Source organism: Primulina eburnea, chromosome 8, assembly GCF_022965805.1.
Source record: "Primulina eburnea isolate SZY01 chromosome 8, ASM2296580v1, whole genome shotgun sequence".
In the NCBI taxonomy this organism is placed as follows: Eukaryota; Viridiplantae; Streptophyta; class Magnoliopsida; order Lamiales; family Gesneriaceae; genus Primulina; species Primulina eburnea.
The window spans coordinates 34,037,973-34,052,200 of record NC_133108.1 but is presented as its reverse complement, the minus strand read 5'-3'; the positions used below and the strand labels follow the sequence as shown (position 1 = coordinate 34,052,200).

General features: G+C 39.6%; 1 non-coding gene across 1 annotated transcript; it reads left to right on the top strand.

The window, feature by feature from the left end:
• The first annotated feature begins 13,632 nt into the window (after positions 1-13,632).
• Positions 13,633-13,738, top strand: LOC140840314 (small nucleolar RNA R71). Its single transcript, XR_012119900.1, has one exon. It is a non-coding gene; the product is annotated as a small nucleolar RNA R71 (small nucleolar RNA).
• The last annotated feature ends 490 nt before the right edge of the window (positions 13,739-14,228 follow it).

The window sequence follows — 14,228 nt, the reverse complement described above, 5'->3', positions numbered from 1 at the left end:
AAAGCAACTGCGTGTCCATTTTCTCTTGAATTTATTTCAAATCAATTCTTTTCCTCAATTAATCCTTTCCACTTCTTTTCTTCAAGATTGAATGATAATTATTAATGCATGAAATGGGAAGCATGCAGATGGGGATGAATGAAGCCACCATGCCCACGAGTCTGAAACCTGATTGCCCTACTCGATTATTTAAACACAATTGACCATTCTGCATGGCCAACCAAAAGGGGTCGACATTTCCCATTTACATTCAAAGTTTATGCATACTTTTTCTCAAATGACACGATCACTCGCTCTCTTCCATCCCATTACAACAGTTGAGATTTTGACGTACTTAATCCAATGATTGTAAGAAGGTCGCATATATTATTTTCATGCAAGACCAGCGAAAAAATTATATGTGGCTCTTTTATATACAACCATCAGATAAAGTTTTTGAATGCTACCTCAATACTAAGATCGAACTAACCAGTTCTTGGATTTGGTTTTGGGGTTGTTCTTAACTTGCAGTTATGATGTGTATTTAATAATTGTTGTAGGACACTGTATATCCTGATTTATTATATAGCAGTGTGTGCAGGTTGTAATGTGTGTTTGGTCCAATTAGCTCCTTCGTCTTGCTGGAAAGTGTAACTTGATTTGTGTTTGGATATAATTTCCTCCCACTTTTATCATTAATGCATTGGAGTTTGTTGGGCAAAAATCCAATTTGATATGTAACGTTTAACAAAATTCCAATTTGATCTTTTTTTGGACGTTCTCAAATTGATCCCTTATCTTTCCAATAATAAGCCCATTTAGGTGTAAACATTTTTCAAAATGTCCATAATAACCATGGTCTTATTGTTATTATAAAACATTATAAAATGTCATGAAAATTATATCAGAACTTACGTTTTTTACTTAAGACATAGAATTATTATTAAATAACTTATCTTGTCGAGGAGGAGATATTTCTCAAATTATGGATCTGAACATATGTTTGAGATTTATTATGTTCAGGTTTTATTCCAATATTTTGGAGTATTCAAAACACGAAATTCTAATCATGGTTAGATATTAGAAGCAACTGGGAACGAGTCAGATTACCAAGGTAAAATTATGATTCAAAATAATAGATTCTTAGAAATTATTCTTGGATCCCTCTTAACTCTCCGGAGATCTTAGATAGATTCAAAAAACGATACAAAATTATGACAACCAACTATATTATGTACCACAAAAAATAGAAAACATTCTTGAAAAATAAGAAGAAATTCTGAGAACATTGAAAGATATTCAAACAAGGATCCAAACTCTAGAACAATAACTCACTTCTAGCAATAGGATCACGAGAGAAAGGTTATCACCCTCCTTTGTCACATAACCCTTATTATATCAAAAAGAAAATGTCAAATTGGTGCAAAAGTCTTTAATCGATGGCTAGAACATGACAAATCTTATCAAAACTGTATCAGAAAATAAAAATAATCTGATGACAACCATAGAAATGATCGATACCAATTATCTCCATGACTTTGTAGAGTCTTTTACAAACCTCAAGGTTGTAGATATCAAAATGACACAATTGGGATTGACCAATCCCTAGTTAACAAAATACCTTCTCAAGCACTACCAAGAGAAAGGGATCCTATTATACAAACATAGGAGGACCCCAAAGCGATTTTTAGGTTGGTGGAAAAGCCCACTCATCTGAAACAATGACAATAATGAATCAAAATCTCTTATACCAAACATCCTATGGGAAGACAATTTTTAGAACCAATACATCTTTATGGGGTTATGCTAACCTTGATGTGCTGAATTTCAAAAACAAAAAAGTTCTAATAGATAATTGGATATCGGCTGTGAGAATCATAGTAGGAACACTTGATCTCAACAGAGAAAAATTCATTAAACTTTTAGAAATGAATAACATGAGACTAGTTAGAATTGTATAGGACGTGACTTCGGCAGAAAAAAAAAGAGTCATCCCTATCTAGGTATGCTTAACCTTGATGGGAAAGACTGTTTTATAACTAATACATTTTATGGGGTTATGTTTAATCTTGATGTATTTAATTTCAAAAACATATAAGATCTCATAGATGATCGGAAATCGGCCATGATAATCACTGTAAGAACACTTGATCTCAATATATAAAGATTCATTAAACTTTTAGAAATGAGTCTGATGAGATCCGTTAAAATTACATGGGACATGACTTCGGAAGAAACAAAAGAGTCAACCATACCTAGATAATATCTTATGTGTGTCATTTTTACATTTTTTTATTGCATTAGTTTTGTATGTGTTTGCATTGTGTGTGTGAATTTTATCTACAAATTTTGAAACTCAACTACCATTGTAACGTCCGAAAAACCAACCTACGTAAACCACATTTATGTAAATTATTTTAATTACTTAATTGTTTTATTTAATTGATTTTAAATGCTTGCATGGTATTTATTATATGATTAAAGATATGATTGGATGATTAAATGATTATATGATATGATTACATAAAATTAAAGGATTTTACCCGAATATTCGATAATAGGCATGTGAAAAAAGACCGGAGATGACCAAGACAATAATATTTATTTTTTCGTTAAATATTCTCAAGGCTTTCTATTATGATTAAAAATGATTTAATTTTTCTAAAAATATTAAAGTTCAAATTATTTTACCAGTCGAGTCCGATTTTTCTCGGGAAGCCGGTTTTGGACAAACGATGAGTTTTTAAAAGATCAAAAATATTATTTTTGGGAAATTAATTTTATAAACTTTTATGTTTTAATTAAATAAGAGTTATTGGTCCCAATTTAACAAAATTGAATAGGCTCAATTGCTCCTTTACTTGGAGGCCCCAAACCAAAGCTCATTAACTTGCAATTAAATTTATAAATATGTCATATAGGCTTTCAAAACACCATAATCAGCCTTGATTCAGCCGAAACCCATAGCACACACACACCTTAAAATCGAGATTTTTAGGGGGAAGAAAAGCTATGATTTTTCGTCGTCCGGTCGCCCAACTTTGCACTCTCGCGGACGGTTGAATATTCGAGCGTTTTAAATGCAAAGGCACGTTTTTCTAAACTCTTTTAAACATCATACAAATCATAATATGCATGATTTAATTTTTTTATGCATGAAAAAAATAGGTGTTTGATTATTTTTATGGTAGAACGTTTATTTTCAAAAATATGATGATTTTACGCTTGTTTTAAAAACGTTATGATTTCCAACCAGTGCGCTGCCAATACATGTCGAAATATGGTTAAAACATGACAAAATTAAAAGGAAAAAAAGGCTGGAACCGAAGGAAACAAGAGAGGAGAGGACTGAGGGTTTTGTTTTGGTTTGCACTTGAGTCATGGGCTAGTGTGCATGGTCACTTGGGGCTCGGCCAGGGCTGGTTGGGCTTGGATAGGGTCGTGTACTAGGGCTAGGAAGATTCCTAGCATGGCTAGGGCTCAAGGGGCACTACAAGAAAATACTGAATATACAACACTTAAAAGACAATTGTTTTTCTTTTTACTTTTTAACAACAGTTTTAGTGAAAACCGTTGTGTTGGAACATTTCATGTTCGCAATCTTGATTTTAATGTTAACAAAACTTGTTTATTTGTTTATAATGAGTTTACCTAAGTGCGCAGAAACTAAAACTGATCAGGCTTCGAACTGATCAGTTACCAAGCTAAAAATGAAGCTATCGAGACGCAAACTGAAAGTGCCAACTGATTGATCGAACTGAACCAGTACAACTGAAGTATCAAGAGCAGTTCAGCTGATTGTCCAGTTGATAGGTGGTTCAGAAGAAGATCTTCAAAAGCCCGGATAGTTGATGAAGTGTTCAACTGATTAAGAGCCCAACTGACCAGTTCAACTGAATCAGTGAAATCAGTTCAGCTGACGAGTCAACTGATTTCACCTCACCAGTTCAGAACATCAGTTAGGAGCGAACCAGTTTGCAGATGCGACAAGCTTAATCCAGCTGTGTACAAAGGTATAAAGCTATTGTATGATAAAGGTACAATAAGAGACATTCCAGCAGCGCTTAAAGCCTAATGTTCCAGATAACTATTTGGGGGACAAATTCAAACTGCAACGGACTGTACGTTCAGACTAACGCTTATAAATAGAAGCCGGAGCTCAGTGAAAACCGTCGTTTTTCATCCCTATTAGCGACGGTTTTGGTTAACCATCCCTAATAGCGACGGTTTTATAAACAATCGTCTCTATTTAAAAAACCATCGCAATATTTTAAATAGCGACGGTTTAAACAAAAATTAGCGACTGTTTTCAAACTATCTACAAATATCCGTGTTTTCGGTCCATTTTCCTCCACAACACTTCACATCTACGATAAATTTTTCTCTCTTACACGATTTTAGTTTCGATTTAAGGTGATTTTTTTCGGTTCAATTTCTTGGTAAATTTTTAAGTGTTAGTTAAGATAAAAAATAATATTAACTTAGTCATATTGTAAGTTTTTTGGGTAGATTTATTAAATTATAAAAGTAATTTTTTTTTATTTTACTTAAAAAAGTAGCGACGGTTTATGTTTAAAATCGTCGCTAATTTTAGCTACGGTATATCTTAAACCGTCGTTAATTTGCGATAGCTTTGTCATAAGTGTATCATAATTAGCGACGGTTTTTCAAATCCGTCGTAATATGATAGCTACGATAACATTTTTTAACCTTTGTCGTTTGATCGAGCAAAACTTGCACAGTAAAATCCCCAATAAAAATATGATTTTGTATGCTCAAAATTAATCGCAAGTGCACGATGTCAAGTAATAATATAGTGTACAAGAGTACGAGTATCGTTCCACTGAAGAATGTGTTTAACAATTATTATTTTCAGTTATTTAACATTTAGCAACGAAAATTGAGTTGTGTGATTATTCCTGCTATACTCAAATAAATATGCAATTAAAATGATTCAACAAGTAATGAATGAGAATTTAATCGAAAATGTTAAAATTCAATGAGAAATGGATTTGTTGGGGATCTCGGTTCACCTACCCCTCGTTTATTAATCAATTCGTTCGATCGTGATCTACGCTTCCGACAAGATTTCCTAATCTATTGAACATACTCTCTCGAGCTATGCCAAACTAATTCTACTCAATGAAGTAATTAAATGTCTCTAATTATTTATCAAGAGCAAATCGCATTTCGATCTATGAAATCCCCTAATTTTCGACCCTAAGGACTATGACTATCGGCACGTATCCAATTTCATATATCTATGTAAATTGTAGATCCGCGGATTATACTACTCGATCCTATCACTCGTTATTCTCTCAAACTCATTCGTGATATGAAAACGTCGTTAAAGTTAGCTACGCTTTAATGACACGATAAAACAATAGTAAAATCAAGAATAACGCACAATCGAAATATAAATTAATTCAAATCAACGTTCGGGGTAGGATCCCCTTTAATCCCAACAAATATTAAAATTTAGCTATTAGAGTTCATAATTAAACTAAGCAAAACAAAGTTTAAAAGATGAAAACAAAGTTAGAAATACTAGAATTGACGAAAAACGCAAGAAACGATGCCCGGAATCTTCAAATCTTCAATCCAAGCGCGAAAGTGCTCTCAAAAACTCCTGACGGCTGAAGCATACAGTCTCAATCTCTCTCAATGCCCCTACCATATCTTCCCTCTTCAGAATTAAGGGAAGAAATCGTCCATTATTTTTTCCAAAAATACGAATGCGCCCGGGCGGATGTAAGTTTCCGCCCGGGCGGATAACTCTCGCAGATCTTGCCTTTTTATTTTTCTTCGGCGCGCCCGGGCGGATGTAAGTTTCCGCCCGGGCGGAGGGTCTTCGCAAATTCATCTTTTTTCTTTTCTTTGACGCGCCCGGGCGGACATAAATATCCGCCCGGGCGGATGGCTCTCGCAAAAATTCTTTTTCCAAGCTTGAACGCGCCCGAGCGGATGCAAATGTGCGCCCGGGCGGAGATCTCTCGATTCAGTTTCTTCGCAAATCTCCTGCATTTTCGCCACTAAACACATGAGCGACACAAAGACATAGATTATGCTAAAACAACACAAAATGCACGAAATCTAAGTGATAAATGCAACACAATGCAACAAAACACAATATGAAAAACAAGTAAAATCCACCTCTATCAACCCCCCAATACTAACCTTTTGCTCGCCCACGAGCAAAATAGGTGACAAGACAAAACTGGAACGTGACACAAAGTAACCCGACAGTGAACTCGTAATCATCAACTAGCCTCAGCGAAACTCAACATATTCCCTTGTCGATCAATACAAACATAAAATCTTCGCACTTCCTTAGGTCTAGACATGGTTTCCAATAAAGCATGAACGTGTGTGTGTGTCATGTTAGTCCTAGCAGCGCACATGACAAAGAGATCCATTTCCAACCATTGTAAGAGAATTAAATCAGCCTGTTAGTGTAAATCTTACTCTCCTTTATTCCTCTGCACTCGGTATCCATCAGCACGCAACAATTTTTCTAATTTTTTTCTCTTTTTTTTTTCTGAATAGGAATGCAGCAATGAAAGGACTATATTAGAACTTTTCATTTCAGATTTCATTCCTTTATTCGGCTCCCCCAACACCTTACATCTCCAACTTTAGCCAGGAATAGGATTTCATTCCTTTATTCGGCTCCCCCACACCTTACATCTCCAACTTTCTCTTTTTTTTTTGTTGCAGATAGATCCCTCGATTCAAGAGAATATAGTCAAGCTCAATTCACATCGTCAAACATCTTTGTTCCCCACTTTAGTTTAAAATTTTCACCATCTTATCATGCATGCTTTTAGTTCTAACATTCGTGTAAAGAGAGTTCAATACTCGAAATAAAACTTCATGTCTCTCCACAGTAAGTGCTAAAGAAATGCGAGTAGACGATCAACAGGGCATGTCTCATCACTTCTTAATCATCCTTGGCTAACAAGTACTATATCGAATACTGAAGGCTGACACACAAACATATGCAAAACAACTAAAACTACATGCCAACGAACCATACGAACACAACACAAAACGACAAAAACGACACAACACCCATCCACCCCCCAATACTAAATTCAAGCATTGTCCCCAATGCAACAGACGATAGAACAGCGACAGATAGTGCATAACAACACCGATGCAATAAGACTGAAACATGCAACAAAAATAGAAATATACAAAATGATCGAAAGGAAATGCGCGAAAGAAAAGGAGGGGACAGAAGTAACTCCCCTCTCAAAGATCATCCTCCTCGTGTGCCTCGGGGGGAATGACACCAGCCTCCGGCTCTGGAACATCGGCAAATTGGAACTTGAACGGTGGCGGGAACGCTGGCATGGGTGGTGGGAGAAGGGCTGGGTCGACACTACTGTGACCCAGCGATAGGCGTGCCACTGTAGCTGATGGTCTGCAAAGGCAGCGAATTCGTCCATCCAGTCCTGTAGTAGGCGACGGCGAGGTCGCGGGGCCGGTGGTGGGGGCTGCTGTGGCACGGGATCAAAAGTGTAGCCGTCCCAGATGGGGCCAAACTGCGGTAAAGCCTTCCGCCGCACTGCTAATTTCTGTAACCAGCTGGCGTCATCGAGGGCCTTGGTCGGTGGTAGCCACTCATCGTCATCCTGAAAAATGACTCCAGCGCTCGCACATAGCTCTGTGATAATGTGGGGGAAGAACAATGCCACATTCGGATTATGAATGCTCAGCTGGATCTGCGAATGGATTATCCGGCCCACATTGAGTGGTAATTGAGTGATCAAAGCATAAAGCAGTAGCCCTCGCTCCCTCTGGATTTCGCTCGTGTGCCCGACCGGCATCAAACGTGTGGCCAGGAATGCATACCACAACGAAGCCGGGATCAGCAGATATTTTTCGGCAAAACAGGTGTGTGAGCCCGGTGTCTTCCACGGAGACCCCGGATAACATATTCGCTGCATCATCAAATCCAAATCCGGTTCGGCCGCCCTGCCACATAAACTGAGTCGTCTACCGCCGGTGTCTCAAGCACCCTATTAAGCTCCGCTGAACTAAAATCAACCAACCTCCCTCTCACAAAAGCCTTACTGTCACTCCTCTCAGCAGCATTAGCATAGAATTCTCTCACCACTGGCACCACTGCGGCTTGCGGTTGACGGCAAAATTTACCCCAACTTCTTTTCTCAATTTGATTGTTGATATCTATATATTGCTCAAATTGGAAACCTCGTTCACAAAGCGGAGCTCTATGTATTTTTGCATGCTCATATCGTTTCCTAGCCGCAGGATTCACAAATAATTGAGCATTATGAGATGACGAAGAAGAAGCACCGTGACTTACCCGAGCTTTTTTAGGTGCCATTGTGGAAGATTGGAGAAGAGCACAAGTAGTCCGTAGTAGGGGGATTTTTTCCGGAACTTGGTAGCGGTCGGGAACGGAAGGGGCGGCCGGAAAAAAGGCGGCGGCGGTCGGAAATCGCTTGGGTTCGTCGGAGATTTGAGTTCTTGAACGGAAAAATCGCGTCTTGACACTCGGTGAAGGTGAAGGTGCACGATTGTACCTGAAATTGGGTGAGAATAGATGAATTGATTGAGATGGAGAGGGTAGGGGCGAACAAAATCGGAAAGGGGGCGAGGGTTTGGAATGGCGAGAGGAGAAAAAAGAACAGCAGATTTTTAAATCTGCGCGATCCGCCCGGGCGGACATGAATTTCCGCCCGGGCGGATGGTCCTCGAATTTTTTTTTGAAAAGGGTGCGCCCGGGCGGAAACTTCACGGCATTTTTTTAAAAAAAAGTAGCGCCCGGGCGGATGTAAATTCCCGCCCGGGCGGAAGATTCACGGCTGTTTTTTTTTAATATAAAACAAAACAAGAGCAGGAGAAAATAAACAAATTGACACGAAAGAAAAATTAAATCAAATGCAAGAGAAACGGAAGAAAAGTAGTTCTCAATTTATAGTCGAGAGCTTGACTGTCGGTCCGTCTCAGTTCGGCATGTTTTGGAACCGAGTGATTCCAAGTTGTGGATCAATTGTGCCACCCATGTAATGCTTCAGGCGCTGGGCATTGACCGTAAATGTCCCATCCTTCCCATCTTTCAACTCTACCGCTCCCGATGGGTATACTTTCGAAATCATGAATGGACCGGACCATCGTGACTTCAGTTTTCCGGGAAATAGTCGCAACCGGGAGTTGTAGAGCAGGACGTTTTCACCTTCCTTGAATTCCCTTTCGATGATTCGCCTGTCGTGAGCCCTCTTTGACTTTTATTTGTATGACAGTGCAAGATCATATGCCAAATGCCGGAACTCCTCCAACTGATCCAGTTGCAGCAGACGTCGTTCACCTGCATCAGTAAAATTAAAGTTCAATGCTTTTGTAGCCCAATATGCTCGATGCTCTAATTCTACAGGTAGATGACATGCTTTACCAAACAACAACCTATATGGTGTAGTACCTATTGGTGTTTTAAAAGCAGTCCTATATGCCCAAAGAGCATCATCTAATCTCACCGACCAATCTTTCCTACTGACACCTACCATTTTCTCCAGAATTCACTTTATCTCTCGGTTCGACACTTCCACTTGACCACTCGTCTGGGGGTGATAGGGGGTAGAGATCTTATGTGTGACACCATATTTGCTCAAAAGTTTTTCAAATAGTTTGTTGCAAAAATGCGTGTCACCATCACTAATGATTGCTCGTGGTGTTCCAAATCGATTGAAAATGTTTTTCTTTAAAAATTTTAGGACCACTTGAGCATTATTAGTGGCGTACGCTTCCGCCTCTACCCACTTTGACACATAATCCACCACAACCAAGATGTATTTTTTCGTGAAAGAACTAGGAAACGGTCCCATAAAGTCTATCCCCCACACATCAAAAACCTCACACTCAATGATATTATTTAAAGGCATTTCATGACGGTTAGAGATGTTACCTAACCGCTGGCATTTATCACAATGTAGCACATAAGAACGAGCATCTTTAAAGAGGGTTGGCCAATAAAAGCCACATTCAAGTACCTTGGATGTCGTCCTTGTTGGTCCGAAATGACCACCTACCTCACGGTCATGGCAGTGGTTGAGAATTTGATCGAACTCTTCCTCTGCAACACTCCTTATCATGGCATCTGCACAAATTTTGAACAAAAACGGTTCCTCCCAAAAATACTATTTCACGTCAGAAAAGAATTTCTTTCGTTGGTGAAACGATATGTTTGGTGGGGGTGTGCCTGTGACAAGAAAGTTAGTGAAATTTGCATACCAAGGGCAATTTCTCACCTCAAAGAGTTGCTCATCAGGGAACCAATCATTGATAGCACGATCAACAGAATAATCACAAATAAATTCTAATCTAGACAAGTGATCTGCTACCACATTCTCAACCTCTTTCTTATCTTTGATCTCTAAGTCAAACTCTTGCAATAATAAAATCCACCGAAGTAAGTGTGGCTTTGCATCTTTTTTAGCAATTAAGTATTTAAGGGCAGAATGATCAGTGAATACAATTACTTTGGACAAAACAAGGTATGAATGAAATTTGTCAAGTGCGAATACTACTGCAAGTAATTCCTTTTCAGTTGTTGCATAATTCAATTGAGCCTCATCTAAGGTCTTACTTGCATACTAAATTGTGTGAAATACCTTGTTTCGCCGCTGGCCAAGTACGGCCCCCACTGCAGTGTCACTGGCGTCGCACATGATCTCGAAAGGTAGATCTCAATCCGGTGCTACCAAGACAGGAGCCGTCACCAAGCGCTCCTTCAGATTCTTGTATGCCTGTAAACAGTCAGAATTGAAATCAAATGGCACATCTTTCATAAGTAAGGAAGATAGAGGTTTGGCAATTTTTTAAAAATCTTTTATAAAACGCCGATAAAAACCGGCGTGGCCTAGAAAACTTCTAACTCCCTTTATGGACGCCGGAGGTGGCAAGTTCTTGATGACTTCAACTTTCGCCTTATCCACCTCTATTCCGTGCTCCGAAATCTTGTGCCCTAGGACAGTTCCCTCTTGTACCATGAAGTGGCAATTTTCCCAATTCAGCACCAAATTCGTCTCCTCACATCTCACCAACACCACCCTCAAGTTCTGCAAACAGTCATCAAAAGAAGGGCCGAAAATAGAGAAGTCATCCATAAAAATTTCAAGAAAATTTTCTATCATATCATGGAATATAGCGGTCATGCAACGTTGAAATGTGGCAGGAGCATTACAAAGACCACACGGCATGCGGCGAAAAGCGAAAGTTCCATAAGGACAAGTGAAAGTGGTTTTCTCTTTGTCCTCAGGTGCAATGGTGATTTGATTATACCCCATACCCATCTAGAAAACAATAAAACTCATGACCCGCTAACCTCTCAAGCATTTGATCAATAAAGGGAAGGGGAAAGTGGTTTTTTCGGGTGGCATCATTCAATTTTCTATAATCAATGCACACATGCCATCCCGTAACAGTTCTGGTGGGTATTAGTTCATTATTATCATTTGCAATCACAGTAATCCCACCCTTCTTTGGCACGCACTGAACCGCCCATGCACTATCAGATATAGGATAGATAATACCTGCATCGAGAAGCTTAATCGTTTCTGCCTTTAATACCTCTTGCATCTTTGGATTTAATCTTCTCTGAGGTTGCACAAGAGGTGAGTACTTGTCTTCCATCAAGATCTTGTGCATACAGACTGATGGATTGATCCCTTTGATATCTGCCACCTTCCACGCAAATGCACCCTTGTGCACTTTCAAGACTTTCAACAGTTTGTCCTCCATCACATCTGTCAAAGCAGCAGAAATAATGACAGGTAAAGTGTTATGCTCACCTAGGTATACGTACTTTAGGTGTGGAGGCAGTGGCTTCAGCTCGAGCGTCGGTGGCTCCTCCAGGCTTGATTTCTGTGGGATCAAGTCTTTTCGATCTCCCAAATCTTCTAACATCATCTTCATTGGCTTTCTCCATGGATGGTTGGCATTCAAGTATGCCACTATTTCAGCTTTTTCGTCGTCCAAATCATCTTCTCCCAATTCAGTAGTGATAGCAGCCTCCAAAGGATCTCTCAAAGCATCCTGCACATAGTTAGACACAATGGCATCAAAAGCATCAATTCTATAACAACTATCAGAATGCAGTGTGTGCTTAAGTGCATTAAAAACATCAAAAGTAATCTCTTCCTCGCCCACTCTCAATCTCAACTTCCCTTCTTGCACATCAATCAGTGCCTTGCCAGTCGCAAGGAACGGCCTCCCCAAAATCAAGGGCATCTTCATATCCTCCTCCATGTCTAGCACCACGAAATCAGCAGGAAAAATAAACTTATCTACTTTCACTAGCACATCCTCAATAACTCCCCGTGGATACTTGACAGATCTGTCTGCCAGCTGTAACGACATCCTCGTTGGCTTTGGCTCTCCTAACCCAAGTTTCCTAAACACAGATAAAGGCATAAGATTAATACTTGCACCAAATCACACAAAGCTTTGTGAAAAACAACATCACCAATCATGCAAGGAATAGAGAAACTCCCTGGGTCTTTAAGTTTCGGTGGGATTTTGTTTTGCACCAAAGCGGAGCAATTTTCAGTTAAGTTAACTGTCATGTGATCCTCCAGCTTCCTTTTATTAGCCAATATGTCCTTCAAGAATTTAGCATAACTAGGCATTTGCATTAAAGCATCGGCGAAGGGAATATTGATATTCAATTTTTTAAATACCTCAAGAAACTTACCGAATTGTGCATCTAGTTTTGCTTTTTTCAATGCTGCAGGAAAAGGAGGAGGTATAACGATTCTAGGTTGTGCAGTGGGTGCTGGTGTGGAGTTAGAAGAATTACCTTTGGATGTCTCAGTCGGTTCATCCGGTATTTAAATTTTTTCCTTTCCCTTCGACTCCAAGATTTTCCCACTCTTCAACTCAATGGCCTTCACTTGCTCTTTTGGATTAGTCTCGGTATTACTTGGCAAGGTGCCCGGCTCTCTACTTGCTATCATCTTGGCCAACTGTCCAATTTGATTCTCGAGTCCTTTTATCGATGCATCTTGGTTTTGAAGTCTAGTTTCAGTGGAAGAAATAAACTTAGACATCATTTGCTCCAAGTTGGACTTTTCTTCTCTAGGAGGATCGGATCTGTACATCGGTTGTTTCCCATATTGTTGTCCTCCTTGCGGTCTATTCTGACTCTTTTGGCCGCCCCATGAGAAGTTGAGATGTTGCCTCCACCCAGGATTGTATGTGTTCGAATAAGGGTCATTCCTTGGGCGGTTTTGGACTCCCACTTGATTCACCGGCGCCTTATTTTGCACATAGAAGGGATTTCCATCTTGACAATCTTTCACATAGTGTTCTCCTCCACACTTTTCACAGAATATCTCTTGAAGACGCATCGCCGTGCCACTCACATTCAAGCTGTCTATTTTCCTGTTTAAAGCATCAAGTTGTGCAGTAATAGCAGAAAAATCAGTTACCTGGTGAACTCCTGCACTTCTCCGCTGGTTGTTCCTTTCAGATTGAGGATGATAGCTGCTAGCAGCCATCTCCTCTAACAATTCATATCCTTCCTCCGCGGTCTTTCTCAACAGGTTTCCACATGCAGCCGCATCTATCATAGTACGGTTAGGAGTAAGCAAACAATAAGAAAATGTTTGAACGACTAACCCAAGTGGTAAATCGTGATGTGGGCATCTTCGTAGTAGATCCTTGAAGCGTTCCCATGCCTCATATAGAGATTCCTGATCGAATTGAGCAAATGTTGTAATATCTGCCCGCAGCTTCATGGTCTTGGAGGGAGGGAAGTATTTGATGAGAAAAGCTTTCGCCATGTCGTCCCACGTAGCGATCGAACCTACAGGCAAACAATTTAACCATGCTTTAGCTTTATCATGTAAGGAGAAAGGATATAAACGCAACCTAACAGCATCATCAGAAACTCCATTGAATTTAAAAGTATCGCAAATTTCAAGAAAATATGCGATGTGCGTGTTTGGATCATCCACTGCAGTTCCTCCGAATTGGACTGTGTTCTGAATCATCTGGATTATGGCTGGCTTGATTTCAAAGTGATTTGCCCGCACGATAAGCCTCACAATGCTAGGGCGTGCACCCTCCAAAGAAGGTTGGGCATACTCCAGCATTGGTATGCGACGCGGTATCTCAACTTGTTTATTGTCACGCTGTTCCTCTCCACGTTCTTGCTCGTGTCTTTCCATCAGTTCTTTAAGTCTTTGTTGTTGTCTTCGCCTTCGGAAGGTTCTTTCAATTTC